Here is a 13,148-nt window from a genome sequence, read left to right on the forward strand (position 1 = left end):
GCCCCCCTCAATAAAATAACAAAAATGCGCCCCCCCAAAAATAAATATCACCAGCCGCCACTGGTGCTAACCACTATGCCACCACTCCCCCCACGCACAAATGCACAGGCATTCACAGGCACACACTCCATCTCAACATCACAATTACCCCTGACTCGTAAATGCTGTTTATTTACCCAATAACGCCATATTAAGTCTCATGGCTCTGTTCAGTAGGGTCCTGAATTGGGATGTGAACAAAGACTAAGATCCCCTGTGTAGCCTAAACAGACAATTGGGGCAAGTGCTGTTAGCGAGCATCTATGAAGGCTGGCAGGTCACACGAGGAGGTGGGTGACCAGCATCACGCCCGACCACCTTTTTCTCCCTAGTGGCGATTTTGTTTAAATACAGGATCAGGTTCCAGAATGTAAACGAAGAAAAATATTCCCCGTGTTGCCTTAACAGACTGTCGGGGCAAATCAGCACCTTTGAAAGCTGGCACAGCAAATTAGGGGCTTGGTGGCCAGCACTAGGCCTGGCCAACTTTGTCTCCCTAGTGGTGATGTTTACACACAAAACTAAGTAAGCATTTGAGGCTGAGTCGACCTCGTGCACACACACACGGTGATCATTTATTGTAAAGATGGCCCCCATCACCCATGTTTCACATTGAATAACTCACACAGGAGTTTGGCCACAGTTCCCTCGGTGCCTTTAAGCGAGGTAATGTCCTCTTGGCTGGGAGCTGAGGGTGGAGCTGCTGTAGCCCGCCCTATCCTGTGAAAGCAGATCAGACACGACCACTTTCTCATACAGATTATCATCACTCACAGGATCAGCACAGCTCCATCACATAGACACACATCACACAAAGCATCACGAATCACATCAGAATCATTCACAGCATCACCACATACAGCATGATCACACGCAGCATCATCACAATCACTCACAGATTCACTACTGACAGCATCATCACACACACAGCATCCCCACACACAGCCAGTGTCTCACTGCCCGCGCCTCGCACTCAGTTCTTGTTCTGCCTCACGGCAAGTGTCTTGCCTCACGGCAGATGTGGGGCGTGTGTACACAGGAATTTCCTGTTTTTGAACCAGGGGGTGGTCACGTGACCAGGAAGTTGCGATTTTAGATTTCCGCTGAACCCCGCGGGCGTCGGCCATTACAGACATAATGCAAGATGGCGGCACACATCGAGGCTCCGTGAAGACAGCTGCAGCCACCATTGTGGGACTTTGGAAAGCATTGTCTGTAAGTTCGTTTGTGTTCTTATAATATTGGCAATGTTGCTATAATGTTAGAAGGACCTTTATAATGCTGTTATAATGTTAGGACCTTTATAATGCTGTTAAATTGTTACGATGAATGTGGGGCTTAGTTGACAATAAAGCCTGCAGCTTGCCTTGTTGTGACTTACCCGTAATCGAGTAAGTGGATTCAAACTTGTAATAACAAAATGTCTCATTCATAGACAATGTTATGATGCTGTGGTGTTTATTCATTGTGTTGGTGTTTCTGGGTATTAACAAATGCTGTATCTGTGCTGTTTTCTTACCAGTTTTACCTCTCTCCCGTTCAATTTCAATAAATGACGTTCGGAGTCAGATGTTCACCCTGGCTCTGAGGGTTTATTAGAAACGCGAGGTTATCTACTCAGCTAGCTCTGCAACGCAGCGCAGAGCGAGGCCGAGATAGTCCCATATTGTCGTGTGTTGAGTCGTGAGTGAAAGTCGTCTTTTACCTGCACGTCTCTTCCAGGTGCCCCTATGGGAGAGAGAGAGAGATGCGTTACTGTGACTACCTCCATTCCCATAAAATCAGTGGATTTCCCACTGCAACAGCGCGGGTGGAATATACACCACAAAGTCTTGGCTTATGACCTCATGAGCATCAACACTGACTTACATTGCAAACATCGTCGTGAGTGGGGATGACGGCACGCAAGGACCGGGCAAAATTTCCGGCCATGCGTGACAAAGCACAGTCGATGTGAAAACCTCATTGACGATCCTCAACTCCGACGCTGTCGAGGGCTCTGTGCAAATAGTGACACCAGAGACTCATCGCTCACCTGCAGGAAGGCGAGCGAGTCCCTCTCCTGCGCTAGGGCCTGCAGACGAGCGGCTGCTGCCTGGAGCTCGCCGATCTCGCGCTGGTAGTGAGCGATGTTCTTCTCGATCTGGGTCAGCAGCTCGCGCTCCTTCTTGTCCGCACGAGCCAGAGCCGCCTTCTCGTCCTCGTCCAGAGCTGCTCTCATGCGGGCGAACTCGCCATTGATTCGCTGCCTCTCCCCGGTCATCGATCCCTGGCAGGGCGTATGATTTGTTTTTATTAACTAATTAGGGGAGGAGTTAATTTCGCAACAATTAATCAATGTCTTAGGGAGGTGGCATTTACACCTCTCTTTCCTCAATCATAAATGGAAAAGCGACTCTGGCCACACAAAGCAAACTATGGGCCATGAAGTAAACATAGAGACCCATAGATATACCTCTCGATCCATAGAGATACAAAGACTCATAGAGATAGAGACCCATAGAGAAACACAGAGACACATGGAGACGAATAGAGATGCATAGAGACCCATTTGAGTCAAACCAGGACAGTGTGAATGTGGTCATACAACCCAAACTATGGACTGTATACTAAACCTATGCAGACACTCAGAGATACATAGAGACCCATCGAGACCCATACAGATGCATTAACGTCAATCTACAGTATTGCCACTGTGGGTATGCAACCCACACTATGGGAGACGTTTTGACCTGTAACCCCGGGGACCTGATGGAGGATGAACCCCTCCTGTGCATCACGGCCTCGGTAGCCAATTAACAATTCAATTGTCACCTATCATAACCCTGCAAATTACACAGGACTCAATCGCAAATAGTAAATCACAAATCTGAGAAAAAGTGAGGAATTTAAATAATTATAAAATATGAACCCCATCTTTTCGTAGAGTTGCGCAAGGTGTGTGTAATACGAGGGGAGTGACAAAGCAAAAGGTCATAATTAAGCTGCCTGTTCAGCAACGCCTCCAAGCTGTATATTCCTACCACAAAACAAGCCCAGCTGGGACTAGACACGAGAGCTGGGTTTCGTGACTGGGCAGTGATAAGATCGGTGCACCGGTGAAAACTGGACATGCAACTTGGTGACCGTACCTTGAAGTGTCTCTGTGCTGTCGAATCCTCCTTTTAAATTAAAATGAACTTTAATGCTCACATAGCACAATTCAATATACTGAATGGGAGTGTACTACGTGCATAGGTTACGTGAATATGCACATCGTATAAATCACACTGCGTGCATTGTATTGTGCGGTTGTGGCTTTACAGATATTACTCATTACTGATGTTTGTCATCGCAGGGAGTTGATCTCAGGTGACTTTGGTTCATAGTACAATGCGATACATATTGTAAACAAATATATAATGTGGACCCTGCCACCAATATACTGGATAACAGGTATGTGCCACCTCATCTGGCCAGAATAGATGAATAACAGAAGATGAAGTGGCAGTTCACATGGGGATATCAGGCCCCCATCCTAAGAATGTGGAATTTCCACGACTAATTCAGTTCCTCATTGGAGATGAGAACCACTTCTTTGCTTGTCCTGGGTATTGATGCGCATTGACCGTTGTGTCTTTAGTCCCACGATGTGTTCAGAGCCAATGGAAGTCCACGTGAATGAATGGAGTTGTCCTCCATCACAAACCCTACTCAGGGTGGAGTTACGAGGTCACAGGGTCCGGTCCAGACGTGGTACCTGCACGTCCCTGCGAGCGGCCTCCATCCGCTTCACGGACTCCTCCGCCTCCCTCCTCTTCTCCTCCACCGCCCGCGTCTCCTCTCCCACTTGTTTCTGTGAGAGACGTCACCAGGGGAGACTCCACTCACTCTCTGAGCGCCCCCTCTCACCCCCACTCCACACGGACCCCTCCACAGTGACGGTTCCATCTCCAGGCTGCAGCGGCCCCTGTGCAGCAATGGAGGCTGGGGGAACGAGTGCTGCAGGAAACCGATTTCACGAGGAGCTCACACGCCTCCTTGAGCATTTTGTGTTTTGTTGTCATTCCCCCGCACCTCTGATAAACACGGTTGGATACGTTTGGTGCAAAAGAAGTTCAGCATACATATAGCTGGGCTCACATAGCACGCGCAGGAGCCTAAACCTGTGGACCCAATCACTCTCCACTGCTACCTGAGTCGTGGGCAGGGCTACCTCAGCAGTTTGTAGGGCTCTGAGCAGTAGGGGGAAAAGGCGCCGCGAAATGTTAATCTGCCTTGCCTGGTATATAGGAGGTTTTGGTTTCGATCCCACCGACACCTGTATATGTGGAGTTCTCCCCATGGTCGCATGGATTTTTGTCCAGGACCTCCGGTTTTTCCCTCTACATTTAGAAACGTGCGTTTAGAGTATTTGGCTGCTATGAATTTCGACTTGATAAGCCACTTCTTGGAGCTGTCATTTGTTGCCAGGTTTGGTTCTGAAAAAGAGCTTCATAGCATTGTGAGCTTCACCTGGTAAAATAAAAAAATAGTTTTAGTTTAGTTTTACATGGTACAAGGAGGGACTTCCATGTCTCTGTTTAGTGTCGAAGAAATTCGGTGAAGAGAATCTTGATGAAAATACAAATACGGTCACAAAATACTTGTTCTGTCAAAATCACGCAATATTTCTGGAACACCAAGTCCAGTGACCCGGTAGTTGCTGTAGAGTGCGGCGCTAAACTGGCACAGACCGGCACGAGGCTTCCAAGCGGCGAGTACTGCGGCTCACGCAGTTCCAGTCGTTTTACATTTCGTTTACATTTTAGGGAATGCTCCTATCTACCACAAACCACTTTATGTATATGTAGTGGTGGTATTGACGTGCGCCGGCAGTGATGGATCACGGGGCGCGGGGTTGGGCACGCGATGTGGGCGTGGCATGGACGCGCGCGCCGGTGGTAAGGCGCGCTCACACAAGCTGGGAAAAGAGGATCGTAGCGAGTGCGCAGTGATTGGTCAGATAAGTGGGTGCTCTCAGCGACGTCCGCAGGAGGGGTATAAAGGGGGACGCGCGAGAGCACTCGTGGTCGGAGTTAACCAGTTGAAGACCGAAGACGGGGTGGAGGAGGTAGTGGCCCGAGCCCCTAGTCCCGCCGTCCTTGTGGGGACCGGGGCCCTGTGTGGCTCGGAGCCGAGACTGGGGGACCGTAGTCCGACGCCCGGGTGGGTCGGGACGGTGGTACCCAGAGCCGAGACGGGCACCCCGGCTGGGTGTGTCCCGGAAGGCTACGGGGCGTAAGAGCCCGTGTCAGTACAGCTGAGTGGGTGTTAGTCACCCGAGTAGCTAAGGAGGGTGTTGGTCACCCGTGTAGCTGAGTGGGTGTTAGTCACCCGTGTAGCTAAGTGGGTGTTGGTCACCCGTGTAACGAAGTAGGGTGTTAGTCACCCGTGTAGCTGAGTGGGTGTCCGTCGCCCGTGTAGCTAAGTGGGTGTTGGTCACCCGTGTGACGAAGTAGGGTGTTAGTCATCCGTGTAACTACAAGTTGGTGAAAATAAAGAGTGTGCTACCCGTGAAGTCGTCTCCTGCCGAGTTACTACTTTACAACTGGCGTCAGAAGTAAACCTGTCTTCAAGGAGAATGGACACAAGGAAGACTTCTCGTTCCCACGTGCAAGACCGGGGAGACGACGACGTACCGGTGACACCACCCTCGGGAGGAGAGGACGAGGAGTTGCCGCCGATGCAGCACTTCGCGGAAATGGCCGATGCTCTGCCCGCCTCCGACACCAGCCTGCAGGACGCGCACTCCCGCCTGGCGGACTTGCTGCTCGCCGCCGCTGCGATCTTGGCAGGGATCTCCGTTCCAGCGACCGGTGGAATGCCTGCGGGGTTGGAAGAGGCGGCGCGGCTGGAGGGTTCCCGCCATAAGGCGTTTCGCGCCAAAAGTTTTGGAGTTGGCGCCATTTTTGAGGGTCTGCCTCCGGTTAGCAGGAAACGCGGACACCACGTGGCCAGAGGTCTCCACACAGCGCAGCCCGCGTCATCGGCGAGCGCCGGAGCTCTCCATTTTGTGCCTGCAGAGGGAGCCGACATTTTCTACAACCACAGCGGCGCGCGGGAAAATCGTTCCAACGACGACGACGACGATCGAGTTCTCCAGCAACGATTGCCCGCGCTGTCGGTGTTCAAAGCGGACGGGGGCGACTGGGGAGCCTTCCAGCGACGGTTCATCGCGCATCAAGAAATGTCGGGGTGGTCCGACACCACTGCCCTGCGCGCGCTGCCAGCGATGCTCGACGACGACGCGCTTGCGGCCTTCACGTCTGCCCCGAGGTCGTCCCGCTCAACGCTCCAGGCCGCGCTGCACCTGTTGGCCAAGGTGTTCGGGCCGCCCTCGACCTGTCGCCACCAGTTCTACGATCGGCGGAAGGTGGCTGGAGAAACAACGCTCGCCTATCGCACGGCGCTGCTCGCCCTGGCGGACTCAGCTTTTCCCCGCATGGACAAGGAGGGGAAGGACGCCATGGTGACGGAGCAGCTGCTGGCGTTGGCTCACGGATTGGGAGTTCCCATTAATACGGCGGACGAAATGGACATCTGCTCCCTGGGGATTGCCACGAGTATCCACGCTTACGAGGTCCTACAGCGGAAGCCGACGGTCGTCTGCGCATCGATGGAGAACGGGGCACCGGCCGCCACGATCATCGGACCTCAGCCTGCTGTGCCTCGGGAGGAGGCCTTCGCTGGTTCGAGGCCGGGGGAGTGGAGAACGGGAGGTCGTTCGCCCACACGCTCCTCCCGCAAGCTGGAGCAACCGAAACCTATGGCGTCCCTCGTCGTCTGCTACAACTGCGGCCTTCGGGGCCACGTCGCGTCCGGGTGCCGGGCCCCGCGTCAACGCACCGCGGGACCACGTCCGGACGACGACCAGGGACTCAAGACATCCCAACTGAACCCGGCAAGTCGCGGCACCTCACACGTTCGGTCCACACGCACGGCACGTTCGGGTCGCCGCTTAGCGGTGGGGGGACCATATATGGGCACCGGGGGTTCGGTTCGGCGAGAGGGGTCCGCGTACGGCCCGAAGGCAGTTGAGTGGTCCGAATTGGCCCACAGGATTGTGGCTGCGTCGGCCGGGTCGTCCGTGGTAACGGGGTACATTGACGGGGTTGAGGTCCGGGTGCTCGTGGACACGGGTGCGTCGGCCACTATTATTTCGGACCTTATTTATAATATTCTTCCCGTACAATGTCGACCACTTCTGCCGGTGGACGTACCATTTTACGCGGCAAACGGGGGATCTTTGGGAATCATCGGCCAGATTCGGGCGAATATTTGTATTGGCGACATTAAATTGGCGGGCCCTATTTTTGTATCTTCATCGTTGGCCGTTCCTTGTTTACTAGGCACGGACTTTCTGTCTAAAATGCCCATCAAAATTCTTATAGACCAGGCCTGCATTGAGCTTCCGTCGGGTCGGCGGGTTGAGTTTTTGAAGAGTCCAAATAAGATACGCACGGCTTGTGCGACGGTGCAGGCGCTGGCGACCCGGACTGTACGGGTGCCCCCGGGATCGCAAATGTTGGTACCCCTTCGGTTGAGGAAACCCCTTGGGGCGGATGCGGGGGCGCAGGGAGTTCTATTGGGGCCGTCTAACAGGGCTAAAGGGGACCTCGACTTAGCGGTGGCCCAGACCATGGTGAGGGGGGACAGTGAGCCGTTCGTTGTGGTCCTGAATACGGGGTCGCGGCCGGCTGTCATTACGCAGGGAACGGTGCTCGCTCACGCCGCGCCGCTACCCGTCGAGGAACAGCTCGTTGCTCACGCCGATTCAAATGTCGATACGCATCCCCAAAGTGAGGAGGGGACGGAGTGGTTGGACTCGTTGTGTGCCGGGTCCAGTACCTTGTCCAGTGTACAGTTGGGTGCATTGAGGGGCTTGCTGCTCGAGTTCGCTGACGTGTTTAGCAGGCACAAGTACGACATTGGCTGCACAGACCTGTTGCGCCACCACATAGAGACTGGGGACGCGGCCCCTATTCGACAGAATCCCTTCCGGCTCAGTCCAGCCGAGAAGGAGCATGTGCAGTCGGCAGTAAATGACATGTTGGCGGCCGACATCATTGCGCCCTCTTCCAGTCCGTGGGGTGCTCCTATCGTCTTGGTTAAAAAACAGGATGGATCCCTGCGGTTCTGTGTTGATTTCCGCCGCCTAAACAAAATATCAATGGCCGATGCGTATCCGCTCCCCAGGATGGATGAGTCGCTGGATGCCTTGGCAGGAGCACAGTTTTTTTCGACGCTCGATTTGCTTTCGGGATTTTGGCAATTGCCCCTCGATGACGAATCTAAACCTAAAACCGCTTTCCGGACACCGGGAGGCCTATTTGAGTTCAACCGATTGCCCATGGGTTTACATTCCGCTCCTGCCACGTTCCAGAGGCTCATGGAATTGGTTTTGTCAGGCCTTCAATGGGACACCTGTTTGATTTACCTCGATGATATCATCGTTTTCAGCCGAACTTTTGAGGAGCACCTCCAGCGACTGAGAGCAGTGTTTCTCAGGATGCGTTCCGCGAAGCTTAAATTTAAACCGGCTAAATGTTTTCTGCTTCGGGAATCGGTCAGGTATTTGGGCCATATCGTTAGCCGTTCGGGGATCTCGACGGACCCTGCTAAGACGCAATGCGTCGGCTCATGGCCAACACCGACCTCTGTTACTGAAGTCCGCAGCTTCATAGGATTTGCCTCCTATTACTGTCGTTTTGTCAAGCAGTTTGCCACCATAGCCAGGCCCCTGCACGCCTTGATGGCTAAAGGGGTGCGGTTTCACTGGGGGCCGGAGGAGGAGGCCGCGTTCTGCTCCCTTCGTGACGCCTTGGTGCAGGCTCCCCCCTTGTGTTACCCCGATTTCACGCAACCGTTTGTGCTCGACACGGATGCCAGTAACACGGGTATCGGGGGAGTGCTCTCACAGGTGGTCGGGGGGGTCGAACGGGTGGTCGCCTACGGTAGCAGGGTTCTGTCCCCCGCGGAACAACGCTACTGCGTGACACGGCGTGAATTGCTGGCGATTGTCTTTTTTATACAGCAATTCAGGCCGTATCTGTATGGCCGTCACTTTACGGTTCGCACGGACCATGCGGCTCTCCAATACGCTATGCGGGTGGCGCAGCCATCCGGCCAATTGTCCCGATGGTTGGAGGTCCTTCAGGACTACCAATTCACGACGATTTACCGCAAGGGGTTGCGACACTCGAATGCGGATGCATTGTCACGGTTGCCGACGCGTACGGAATGCGCATGTCAGTTAGGATCGGCGCGGTGTAAACCTTCTGTCGATGTCCCCGCGGAAGTTGTGCTAGCCGCCACGGATACTACGGGGGTCGACGCCCCCACGGGGAGGGACTCGCTGTTAGCATTGCCTCTCATCGAGTGGGGCCGTCTGCAAATGGCCGACAGCTCCCTACTCGCGCTACGTCGGAAGGTTAATGTTCCCGAGGGCGGGGAAACGCGGGTCGGTTCCTGGGTGTGCAGACAGGGCCTCTTGATGAAGTGGGACTCCATGTCCCGGCGTCACATGCTTGTGGTGCCGGTTGCTGTACGGGGTAAGGTCGTCCTGGCTGCCCATGAACGACTCATGCATCTGGGGTTTCACAAAACGCTCGCCCTCATTCAGCGAGACTACTATTGGCCTGGGATGGGCAATGACGTGGCGAACATTCTTAAGGGGTGTGTAGGGTGCGCTAAAAGAAAACCGCCACCAATAGCGGCTAATCCACCGCTTCAATCCATTCAAGTTTCGCGCACGAACGAATTGGTCGCGCTAGACATCTTGGGGCCCTTTCCCACTACACCTCGGGGAAATAAGTTCCTGCTGGTTGGCGTAGAGTACTTCACCCACTGGCCCATGGCGTGGCCACTCGCCAACCAGTCGGCTGCGGCAGTGGCGGACGCCTTTGTCCAAGGTTACGTTTTGGACAAAGGCGCCCCCGAACGCTTGCTGACGGATCAAGGGAAAAACTTTTCGAGTGTTTTGTTGCGCGAGGTGTGCGACCTGTTGGGTACAAAGAAAGTACGTACCTCCCCGTACCACCCGCAGACTGACGGTATGGTTGAACGTCTGAACAGGACGATTACGTCTATGCTGTGCCAACAGGTATGCGACGACCAGGTGGATTGGGACTTACAGGTACCGGGGGTACTAGCGGCCTATCGGATGGCACCCCATGCGGCGACGGGGTTTTCTCCATTTTTTCTGATGTATGGGCGGGAGGCTGATCCGGCCATGGACGTCCAACTGGGGATTTCACAGCCACGTGCAAAATCAAAATTGGCAGACCACATTAAGTTTAACATTGCCAAATTGGCTGAGGCGCGAGAGGCTGCGAGATTGAATTCACGCTCTCGGCAGATCGCGAACGAGCGATTGCATGAACGGAAGGTGCATACGCACAATTGGGAACCGGGCGATAAGGCCTGGCTGCATTGTCCACACGCACCGTTGGCTACGTCCCCCAAACTGTTGAGACCATGGAGGGGACCGGTGGAAATTGTGCGGGTTGCACGACCCCAGAGTATACAGATTAAATGGGGAAAACGCCGTTGGTACGTGCACCCCTCCCGACTGAAACCCTACGCGGCGCCGCCTGACCCCGGGTTGTGCAGTGACGACCGAGCGTGTGATGTGACCGTCGACTCGGGGAGGGATGTGTCGCAGGCTGATCCTCACGTGTCTCCACCTGACCCACCCCCAGGTGTCTCGGACCTGACGGCTGTTGACCGTCGGGAACCGGAACCCCGCGGCTCGCGCGGAGCCCCGATGCCTGGCCCATGCCTTCCTGAACTGCCGGCGCCGCCGGATGGCCAACTGCGTCCTGTGCCGTACGACGGTCCGGCAAGGCGGACTCGGGCAAGGACGCAACACTTTTCATGAAAAAAAAAAATTTTTTTTTTTGTTAAAGCCCGACTTCGTTGCCGGCTTCCCCCTATGCCGGGGTAATGTCCCGTTCAAGGGACGCTCGGACACATTGGGACGCTGCATGAGTCGGAGAGAAAAGAAGAGAAAATGATTAAAGAAATTTTTTATTGTTACTCTTCCCGCATACACAGTATCGTTGCCACTCGCCGGATTGTGCATGTTGTTCTTGTTGTGGGTGTGGCGGTTGCTGGGTTTTGCGGATTGCGGTGTTCATGTTGTGTTGTTAGGGTTTGTGTTATGTTACGGGGCACACATGGGGGTGAAGGGGTGTTGTATGTTTTATTAGCAGCCGGGTCGGCTGCGAGCTATGTGGTAGGGGGTGATGTAGTGGTGGTATTGACGTGCGCCGGCAGTGATGGATCACGGGGCGCGGGGTTGGGCACGCGATGTGGGCGTGGCATGGACGCGCGCGCCGGTGGTAAGGCGCGCTCACACAAGCTGGGAAAAGAGGATCGTAGCGAGTGCGCAGTGATTGGTCAGATAAGTGGGTGCTCTCAGCGACGTCCGCAGGAGGGGTATAAAGGGGGACGCGCGAGAGCACTCGTGGTCGGAGTTAACCAGTTGAAGACCGAAGACGGGGTGGAGGAGGTAGTGGCCCGAGACCCCTAGTCCCGCCGTCCTTGTGGGGACCGGGGCCCTGTGTGGTTCGGAGCCGAGACTGGGGGACCGTAGTCCGACGCCCGGGTGGGTCGGGACGGTGGTACCCAGAGCCGAGACGGGCACCCCGGCTGGGTGTGTCCCGGAAGGCTACGGGGCGTAAGAGCCCGTGTCAGTACAGCTGAGTGGGTGTTAGTCACCCGAGTAGCTAAGGAGGGTGTTGGTCACCCGTGTAGCTGAGTGGGTGTTAGTCACCCGTGTAGCTAAGTGGGTGTTGGTCACCCGTGTAACGAAGTAGGGTGTTAGTCACCCGTGTAGCTGAGTGGGTGTCCGTCGCCCGTGTAGCTAAGTGGGTGTTGGTCACCCGTGTGACGAAGTAGGGTGTTAGTCATCCGTGTAACTACAAGTTGGTGAAAATAAAGAGTGTGCTACCCGTGAAGTCGTCTCCTGCCGAGTTACTACTTTACATATAGAAACCACGGTCTATACACTTTCGTTGTTTTGAGAAAACATTGTACGCATTAAAGTCCTTCGTTTTTATAAAATATACTAAGAGCACATTTATAAATTTGTCATATAACAGCATTGACAACCTCAGCATACTTATATTAAATCAAGGTTGTTAAAATTTGAAGAAACAATATGCAGCTGAGAGAGGAATTAATATCATATTTAGTTCGATATTATTGTTCGGTTAGTACTTGGAAATTATGTCCTCACGCAGCAGAGGCTACCGCTCACACACGCAGACCGTCTCACCTCCCGTGTCTTGTGCTCATCATCCAGCGTAGCCACATCGTGACCCTTGTGGTCTCCTGCTATGGTGCAGGTTGTGCAGACCAAGCTCTTGTCCTGTCGGCAGTAAAACTCTAGCTCCTTTCTGTGCGTCTTGCACTTGCGGTCTTCAGGATTCGTGCCTGGATCCACCAGAACGTGGTCACTGAACTTCGGGTTCTCCTGATGAGGCTTTACATGAGTCACACAGTAGGACGTATCACACTTGAGGCAGGTCTTCGAGGCAGCGGTCGTGCCATCGTTGCAGAAGTCACACAAGACCACGGTGGCCATTTTCTCTGCGGCACTGCGCTGCTCCACCAGGTTGGCGAGCGTGAAGTTCTTGCTCAGCTTGGGCCTCTGTGGGAAGGTCACTCGGCACTGCGGGCAGGAGAAGGACTTAGCCGAATCCCAGGCGCCCTCCACGCACTTGAGGCAGAACGAGTGGCCGCAACTGAGCGTGCAGGGGCAGCGGAAGGCGTCCAGTCAGATGGGGCAGGTCAACTCCCCTGGAGCTTCGCTATCACTGGGAGCCGCACTCGCCATGCCCTGTGGCTCCACTCAGAGACGGGCGCTTGATGGAGCTCAGGCAGTAACTGTCTGTAGATCAGGCAGTCGCTGGCTGTAGCTCAGGCAGTCTCTGACTGGATCTCAGGCAGTCACTGGCTGTATCTCAGGCAGTCTCTGTCTGTATTTCAGGCAGTCGCTGGCTGTGTCTGAGACGCTAAACAAGGAACAAGGCACGTTAATATGTGACAAGTAGGAAGTCATTCAGTTTGATTTGCATATCACG

The 13,148-nt window shown here is 54.2% G+C and overlaps 1 pseudogene; it reads right to left on the reverse strand.

Annotated features, from left to right (window-relative positions):
• LOC133339140 (E3 ubiquitin/ISG15 ligase TRIM25-like) overlaps positions 1 to 12,901 on the reverse strand; it is a 41,157-nt pseudogene extending 28,256 nt beyond the window's left edge.
• Positions 12,902 to 13,148: the final 247 nt, after the last annotated feature.

The sequence above is a fragment of the Lethenteron reissneri genome, unplaced genomic scaffold (genome assembly GCF_015708825.2).
Source record: "Lethenteron reissneri isolate LAM-NWPU_2019-01 unplaced genomic scaffold, ASM1570882v1 scaffold_1640, whole genome shotgun sequence".
Lineage (NCBI taxonomy): Eukaryota > Metazoa > Chordata > Hyperoartia > Petromyzontiformes > Petromyzontidae > Lethenteron > Lethenteron reissneri.